The sequence below is a fragment of the Pelobates fuscus genome, chromosome 6 (assembly GCF_036172605.1).
Source record: "Pelobates fuscus isolate aPelFus1 chromosome 6, aPelFus1.pri, whole genome shotgun sequence".
Classification (NCBI taxonomy): Eukaryota; Metazoa; Chordata; class Amphibia; order Anura; family Pelobatidae; genus Pelobates; species Pelobates fuscus.
Window position 1 is genome coordinate 252,416,981 of NC_086322.1, and position 9,534 is coordinate 252,426,514.

Consider the following 9,534-nt stretch of genomic DNA (forward strand, 5'->3'; position numbering starts at 1 on the left):
CAGCATGTTATACTATTTTGTTTTCTTGATTTAATATATTCGACCACGTTAATGTCAATCCATATAGTATGTCTCATACAATTCTACTTTTTTTATTTGTTAAGCGACATTATATGCATCAACCTGTATATCCTTTAAAAAAAAAGTGCAGTACTATCACATGCCACAATCTAATGCCTCTTGAAAAGTCTGTATTCCCTGGTGTGGCATTGCAAGCTTGTCTGTATGTCAAACTTTTGCACAACAAAATAAAGAATAATATAAAAAAAGGGTGAGTATCAACCGGTAAATGTATAGTTTTTTGCCGCACTCGGACCGGGAGCATAGGACATGGCTTACTACCAGAAGCCCCCGGGGGCCCACGACCAATCCTTCCTGTGAAACATCTTCCAGAAAGTGGACAGGGACAGAAGTGGGGTTATATCTGATACAGAACTCCAGCAAGCCTTGTAAAATGGTACCTGGACACCCATCAATCCAACAACTGTGTGTTCCATAATCTCCATGTTTGACCGAGAAAATAAGGGTGGAGTGAGCTTCAACAAGTTTTCTGGGGTTTGGAAGTACAAAACAGACTGGCAGACTATCTTTTGAACCTATGACAGAGACAATTCAGGGATGATTGACAAAAACAGACTAAAGCCGTCGCTAACAGGTTTTGGCTATCGTCTAACAGATCAGTTCTATGATGTTCTCATTCGCAAATTCGACGGACAAAGAAGGGGACAAGTTGCTTTTGATTACTTCATTCAGTGCTGTATTGTTTTACAGAGACTGATTGATGTCTTCCGGAGATATGACACAGACCAGGATGGGTGGATCCAGGTATCTTATGAACAATATCTTTCTATGGCCTTCAGCATTGTATGATGCCATACCAGTATAGACTAGAATTGCAAAAACCCCATATTCCTTTACTATACTTGAGTATTCTACTGCAATGTACAAACCGCTTCATTTTTTTTATAGTTCATCATAAACAAAATTGTTATTGTATATGAGGAAAACCTAATTTTACCTTGTTTTAACATGAAATATAGCTTTCTTGGGCCAAAATGAAATTCATATGATATTTAATATGCTTCAGTGCATGATGCTGCAAGTTTATGTACAATAGTAATATTATGGCTAATCCTAACACGCTCACTAACATTGAATTCCGTAGAAATATATGTTGAATTGTTGTCTTTTAAACAAGTGCCAGAGTGTCTTTAAGTACCCCCTCCCTCTTTAAGTTGGATATCTCATTGCTGGTTCTTAGTAGAAGTTCACAGTATCAGGCCCTAACAACTGGGTACACTAGACGTTTTGTTGCACAATTGGGAAAACATCTAGCATGGAATGTATTGACACAACACCGCTTGTTTTACAATACAGTCCTTGATTATACATATGATGCCAAATTCGTTGAGGCCATTCACATCTGTCTGATAAACATCAAATGATCCAATATGTACTGATAAAGTTACCATTAACATATGCTATTTTGTTCACCATATTTCAGGTATTGATGAGCATCTAGATGTTAAATCAGCAGAGAAGACTTAAATAAAATAAAAATACACTCCAAAAAGGTAGAAGCCATCAGTTATAATTTTATTAAGTCATTGCCAAAGGTTCTGTTACAGATTATGTGCAGCCAGTGGTTGGATTTACCATAGGACTGATTGATTCACAGCACAACTAGAGTAACGAAGAACAAACTACATCCTAAGAAAGTAAAGAACAAACTTTATCAAAAGATCGCCCTGCTCCTCTCACTACATCAAGAGAGTTTAGTGGTTTGCACCTCTATTGGGTGCAGATCACTTTAAGATCTCCCATAGACTAAGTGTGCAGCAGCAGAAACATTGACAGAGCGCCAGTTCGGAGAGGGAGCTTTTTAAGTGATCTGCACCAAGACTACAGTGTTTCTCTGCCAGACCACTAGAGATTCTTGTCCCCAGCATCACCCGGAATTATACCCCCTTCTGCCAAAAGATTAACAAGAAGGGGGAAAACGAAAAAAATACAAATCCCCAACACACACTCCACCTCCTACCCCAGTACACACAAAATTCAGGCACCACACACAGCACAGCCTCCCTCCACCACACACACAACACTACATTCAGACTCCACTCCACGCACCATGTCTCCTCCATACAGAAAATGCAGCTACCACATACACATAACAATCAACCAAAGCACACTCGGCCTACCCATCACAAACCTCTCATTCTGCTCCACACCCAACCAACCAGACACACTACGCTCTGTCACCCCCACACACATACAACACAACACTCTGATGCCTCATTCACAGGACAGAGTCCAAGTTTATAGGAGGGGGACCTCAATCCAGCATCCTGCCTAGGGACCTGGGCAATCTAAAATCCATCTCTGGTAATAATGCTTGAAAAGGCCCAGAGAATATAGCCTGTGTTGTCTATTTAAAAAAAAAAAAAAAGGTATTTCAGATGGGATCTGTTATTTTACCCCAAAGGTAACATGGGTCAAGTAAAGCAATCTGTCAAAAATGAAGATATTTGAAGAGCAGATACCTTAAATGGAGTTATATGTTCCCAAATATACTGCTCCACTGTTATACTGCTCCACTGTTAAGGAGTATTTCTGTACTTGGTGGTGTAGCTGAATACAAAATATTTTGTTTCTGCATTGGAGCACATTATAATTACAATATTAGTAGGTAAGATGCAATGTTTTGCATGGATGTGTGTAAAAAATAAAACTTCAAAAGAGCAAGGAGATTTGTGTAGCAACAACAAGTTTACATGACAAATGTCAAAATGCTCCTGAGTGAATACACTGGGGGAGGCGGGGGGGGGGGGGGGGGTCTAACTTTCCATAAATATATCCTTTTGTTTAGCAGTTTTGGACGTGTCGACTAATATTAAAGTTATACTCTCAGCATACCAAATTTTAAAGGAATAATATTTAATATTCATGTGGTAAATTAGGATGGAAATAACACATAGCAAAAGTGCCAAAGAGGCCTCTTTTTTGAATTCATTGTTCTTGGAAAAACCTCAGTCAGTAGGTGGTAAATAGTTTTTGTGACATACGGTAATAGGCTTTTATAAAAAATACTATTTCAGTTACATAATATCAGATCATAAAGTCAACTAAAATGTCCTGAAATAGCCGTGCCTCAGAAATCATTAGTCACACCCCCTAAAATAAAAGTGTCCCTCTGTGGTTGTTTGAAATGTTGGGAGGTAAGGAATTTTGATGCATAACTGATAAGGGCCCCAATGAAATAGTGATGCTCTCTGCCAGATTTCTTGACCTTCCACCCCCATTAATCAGTGAGGCCTGTTTCCTCTATGTTCCATTCCAAGATTGGCAGCAGAAAAGTACTAGTAATTAAAGATACTGGATGAAAAAAACAAAACAAAACACAACAACAGAGAATGTCATTGTATTCTTTACAGTAAGACAATTTCATATTGTTATGGTGATGAGTCAGAGACAGTTTTCAATCCAGAAACAGCAGAGGTAACAAGCGAGGGGATTATCCAGCAAGCTGCATCCAGGTAAGCAAAGTCAGAGCTTTTAGCAAAAAAATGTACCTAATGCAAGAAGCTTGTGTTACAAAATATGGGAGCTTGAGAAATTCGCATACAAGGAACAATATTACATAATTGGGATTAATAAGACTTGGTGGAATGAAACTCTTGACTGGGCTACTATTTTAAATAGATATTATTTAGGTATGATAGAAAAATAGAAAAGAGGGAAGACTGTTTCTGTATATCAATCCTGAATTGAAGTCAAGTGTTGCGTTGGCAATCCGCCTCCTCCTACATTATCAGACAGGGGAGCCTAACGTGCATGAGGCCCTCCCCATAGGAAAGCATTGCTTCAATGTTTTCCTATAAGGATTTTACTGATGCTGTATGTCCTCGTGCAGAGCGTGAGGATGTCCAACGTCAAGGGATCAAGAGTCTGTTAGGATCCAGGAAGTACCTCTCGTGGCTGTCTGATTGACAGCCACTAGAGGCAGTCTTGGTCCTACAATGAAATCATTGCAGTTTTACATTGCAGGACTAAGAGGGACAGGGACACTGCACCCAGAGCACTTCAATGTGTCCCTTTTAAAGAAATGGTATGTGATGATACAGGTGAGGATGTGGAAGCCTTATGGGAAGAAATTTGCATAGGAGGAAAGAGGGTGCATTCATTTATAGCAGGAATATGTGACAAACCCCCAAACATTAATATTTATGGAAGATCAACTGCTATCTCCAATGAATAGGGCTGTACATATGGGTGATTTGTTAATCATCAGAGTTTTTAATTGTCCAGACATTGACTGAGTCAGTGGGACTAGTAGTACAGTTAAGGGAAATAGATTTTTGAACCTGTTAAAAGGGACTTTCGTATCTCGATTTGTAGAAGCACCAACTATGCTTGTCTGGATTTTGTAATAATGAATAATGCTGACCTCTTTTCAAATATTGAAGTTGGAAAGCACTTGTGCGATAATGACCATAATGTGATAGAATTTGAGTTTAACACTTAAAATAAAAAAATAAAAATATATATTTATATAGGCTTGAAAAAACTTTACACTTTGAAGGTTAATTTTCATATGATAAGTGCATATTTACAACTTGGAAGGACCTATTCACTGGCAAAAGATGAGTGGATAAATAAAAAAGGAAGACTTAAAAAAAGACACCTCACCTCACGTGATCAAAATATAATTTTGCCTCTTTATAAATAATAGGTAAGACCCTACATTGAGTATGCGGTGCAATTTTGGTCACAAATTTTAAAGAAGGATATTACAGAACTAACAAAAGTGCAGAGGTGAGGTAAAAATTTAATAATGGTGATTGAAAAAATTAGTTATGAAGAAAGGTGCATTAGAGGGGATACTTACTTGTATGCCCACACCACATTTGTAGCCCATGGAACAGCGCAGATAAGGGAATGGGCCTTGACAGAATCAGGAAGTAGGCATGGCATATTAATTTAATTCTGGGCTGTGGTTTAGTCATTTGGATTTGGGGGTGGGGCTTAAGGATATATAGAGCAGACATCTTAGGAAGTGGCCATTTTAATTACAGCCTTCACTTACCTGTTAGTTGTTTCTGTCAGGTCTGTGTTGGTTTTTCTTTTGTTTTGCAGGATGGATCCATTGAAGGAACTTCTGGCAGGTGTCCGGGCGGTGGTGAGAGATCGGGGGATGGCCTGGCTACAGGAGCGGCTGTTATTGGCGGGAATGTCTGCTGGGCCCCCCACAGTTTTGGAGCGATGGCCCGTGCGGAGAACGCGGCCTCCCCAGCGGCTGAGTCCGGGCGTGCTACCTGCCCTAAGGCGGTGTCGGAGCACTTCTGCACGAGGAGCAGGGGCTGCTGGTTCTGCGGCGGAAGGAACGGAGAGTGCGGGTGAGCGGCCGGCGCCATCTGTTCGACTCGCTACTGGTCAGATGAGGGCTGTGACCCGGAGGATTCTCCCAGAGCAGAGTATGCCCTATCGCAAGGCGTCTAGTGGGCACGGGCAGAAGGTGTAGACGGCAGGATCCTATGTGGAAGGGAGTGCAGCCAGGCCCGGTGACGTCAGTGGAGGTGCCCATACGTCCTGGTGGGGGTTCCGTAGTGCATTACCTTGATGGTTGTTTGTTCGTGGGCCCTGCTGGTTATGACCGGTGCAGCCAGACGTTGAGGATTTTACAGGGGGTGGCTCAATCGTTCAGGGTTCCTTTGGTGGAGGATAAGATGGTAGGCCCTACCAATTGCCTTAGTTTTCTGGAGCTTGAAATTGACTCTGTAAAGGGGGAATGTAGGTTGCCCATGGACAAACTGATCACACTTTGCTAGTGTCAGGATCGGGACAGGGATCCAACACGCAAAGTACAAACAGGACAGGATACGTATACCGGACCTTAGAATGGCCGGACTAACGTACGGAGAGTAAAGAGAATGGTCAGAAACAAGCCGAGGTCGAGGGAACGAGAGGACAGGTGAGCGAGGAACAAGCCGGGTCAAGGATACCAGAGGGAAACAGAGTAAGTCAAACTAACCGGGTCGGAACCAAAGGAATAACTGAAATCGCCAGAGCACTGTGTGACTAGACAGGCTAGAACCACGACAGGGCAATGAGTGAATGGGAGAAACAGGTTTAAATACCCTGGTTACAGTGAGTATACCCGCCTCCGACGAGTCCTGAGTGGCTTCCAGTCACTTGAGTGACAGATCGGTCCGGACTGACGTCATGACGTCGGGCAGCGTGCGTGACGTCATAAAATGAGACGGATCCCTCGCGGCCGGCGTGAGAGTGTCTAGGAGAGCCGCGAGGGATTGAGGAAGCCGACCTGCTGGAGGAGTAAACTACTAAGTCTCTACCTCTTTCGGAGGTAGAGGCTTCAGGTACCCTGACAGTACCCCCCCTCTCAGATACGCCCACCGGGCGGAAGGAATCGGGACGAGACAGAAAGCGTGAGTGAAACGCCCTGCGAAGGCGAGGAGCATGAACATCCTCTTGTGGTACCCAACTTCTCTCCTCAGGACCATATCCCTTCCAGTCGACCAAATATTGTACTCTCCCCCGAGAGATACGAGAATCAATGATGGAGTTAACCTCATACTCCTCCTGACCCTCCACCTGAACAGAGCGAGGAGGGGCGATCGTGGAGGAGAATCTGTTACAAACTAGGGGTTTCAACAATGAAACGTGAAAGGAGTTAGGGATGCGTAAGGCAGCTGGGAGAGCTAGACGATACGCCACTGGGTTAATTCGAGTCAAGATCCTGTAAGGGCCAATATATCGAGGAGCGAATTTCATGGAAGGAACTTTAAGCCGAATATTCCTAGTGCTTAACCATACTCTATCACCAGGAACGAAAATCGGAGCCGCCCTTCTACGTTTATCGGCGTGTTTCTTAACCAGCATAGAATTGTGTAGAAGAATTTGTCGAGTCTGATCCCACAACTTCCTCAAATTGGCAACATGTACATCAACCGACGGTACACCTTGGGAAGGAGAAACCGAGGGAAGAATAGATGGATGAAAGCCATAGTTCATGAAGAAGGGGCTCGAATGAGTAGAGTCACAAACGAGATTGTTGTGCGCAAACTCCGCCCAAGGAATCAAACCGACCCAATCGTCCTGGTGTTCGGAAACAAAACAACGTAGATATTGCTCAATCTTTTGGTTAGTACGTTCAGCAGCTCCGTTAGACTGGGGATGATAGGCAGAAGAGAAATTTAATTTAATACCTAGTTGAGAACAAAAGGATCTCCAAAAACGGGAAACAAATTGGGACCCTCTGTCAGATACGATTTGGGAAGGTATCCCATGTAAGCGAAAAATCTCCCTCGCGAATATCTCTGCCAACTCTTGGGAGGATGGAAGTTTAGGCAAGGGAATGAAGTGGGCCATCTTGGTGAATCTGTCAACCACGGTGAGGATAACAGTCTGTTTTTTAGAGATAGGTAGATCGACAATAAAGTCCATGGCCAAACAAGACCATGGTTTCTCTGGTACCTCTAAGGGATGCAGGAATCCACTTGGGAGCGTATGAGGTTGTTTGGTCTTAGTACACACTTCACACGCAGCGATGAAATCTTTAGTATCTTTACGTAAAGCAGGCCACCAGAAGTCTTTAGAAATCAAAGCATACGTCTTGCGGATACCAGGATGTCCCGCCATCTTGCTGTTATGGAAACATTGCAACAGCTCCAGTTGAAGAGTAGGAGGAACAAAATGTCGACCCTCAGGAGTCTGTTTAGGTGCTAGATGTTGCAGCTTAATGATCTCGGCCAGTAACGGAGAATGAATCCTGAGATTCGTATTAGCAACAATCTTGCATTTAGGAACTATAGAAGAAAGAATCGGTTCAGATACAGTGAAAGGTTCATATTGTCGAGACAAAGCATCGGCCTTAGAGTTCTTAGAGCCAGGTCTGTAAGTAAGTACATAATTGAAATGAGTCAGGAATAAGGACCAACGAGCTTGCCTAGAGGACAAACGCTTAGCCTCCCCAATATAGGACAAGTTCTTGTGGTCCGTCAAAATAGTAACCGGATGTAAGGTGCCCTCCAATAGATGTCTCCACTCTTTCAAGGCTTTAATGACTGCTAACAATTCCCTGTCTCCGATGTCATACCTGCTCTCAGGCCCAGAAAGTTTCTTGGAAAAAAAACCACAAGGATGTAACGGTTTATCCACCCCCAACCTTTGTGAGAGAACGGCACCTACTCCTGTCTCAGAGGCATCGACCTCAAGTAGGAACGGCAAGGATGTATCAGGATGGACTAATATTGGAGCAGAAGCAAGAAGTTATTTGAGATTTTTGAAAGCAACGAGAGCTTCAGTAGACCAAGTCTTAGTATCAGCCCCTTGTTTGGTCATATTGGTAATAGGTGCAATAATAGAAGAGTAACCCTTAATGAAGCGCCTATAATAATTGGAGAACCCAATAAACCTCTGGATAGCCTTGAGTCCCTTAGGCAATGGCCAATCTAGAATAGACTGGAGTTTGTCAGGATCCATCTTAAAGCCTTCCCCAGAAATCACGTATCCAAGAAAATCTATCTGGGTCTGGTCAAAGCTGCATTTCTCCAATTTGCAGTATAAGCCGTGTTGTAGAAGTTTGTGTAATACCTTTCTGACTTGTCTATGGTGGGTCTCAATCTCTCTAGAGTGTATGAGAATGTCATCCAGGTATACAATAACACAATCCTGTTGAAATTCCCTAAGAACTTCGTTAATTAGATCCTGGAATACTGCCGGTGCGTTACAAAGGCCAAAAGGCATGACCGTGTACTCATAATGCCCGTAGCGGGTATTAAACGCCGTCTTCCACTCGTGACCTTGTTGAATTCTCACCAAGTTATATGCCCCTCTGAGGTCCAACTTGGTGAAAATCTTAGAACCTTTTAGCCGATCAAAGAGCTCGGTAATCAAGGGGATCGGATAGGCATTCCTAATGGTTATTTTATTCAAACCTCGGTAATCAATACATGGTCTGAGTGAGCCATCCTTCTTTTTAACAAAAAAAAATCCAGCCCCGGCGGGAGAAGAGGATCTCCTAATGAATCCCTTGTCTAAATTCTCCTGAATATATTCCTCTAAAACAGAATTCTCTTTAATGGATAGAGGATATACATTACACCTGGGGGGCATGGTGCCGGGCAAAAGATTAATTTTACAATCAAAGGTCCTGTGTGGGGGTAGTGTATCAGCGTTCTTCTTATCGAACACTGCTTTCAAGTCTATGTACAGAGGAGGTATCTGTCTCCCTGTAGACTGGGTAGAACTATCTGGTGTGTTAATCATAGCCAATGGAGACACCCTGCGTAAACACCTCTCCTGACAACCCTGGCCCCATGAGATTATCTCCCCTAATTCCCAATCGATAATAGGGTTATGTCTCTTTAACCATGGGTAGCCCAGGACTATGGGAACAGAAGGAGATGAAATGAGCATAAGTGATAAGTTTTCCTCGTGTAAGATACCAATAGTTAAGTTAATGGGTATAGTCTCACGAGAGATAACAGGCTCAAGTAAAGGTCTACCATCTAT

At 42.8% G+C, this 9,534-nt stretch overlaps 1 pseudogene; it reads left to right on the forward strand.

The window, feature by feature from the left end:
• The first annotated feature begins 392 nt into the window (after nucleotides 1-392).
• On the forward strand, nucleotides 393-870 carry LOC134565758 (programmed cell death protein 6-like; annotated as a pseudogene).
• The last annotated feature ends 8,664 nt before the right edge of the window (nucleotides 871-9,534 follow it).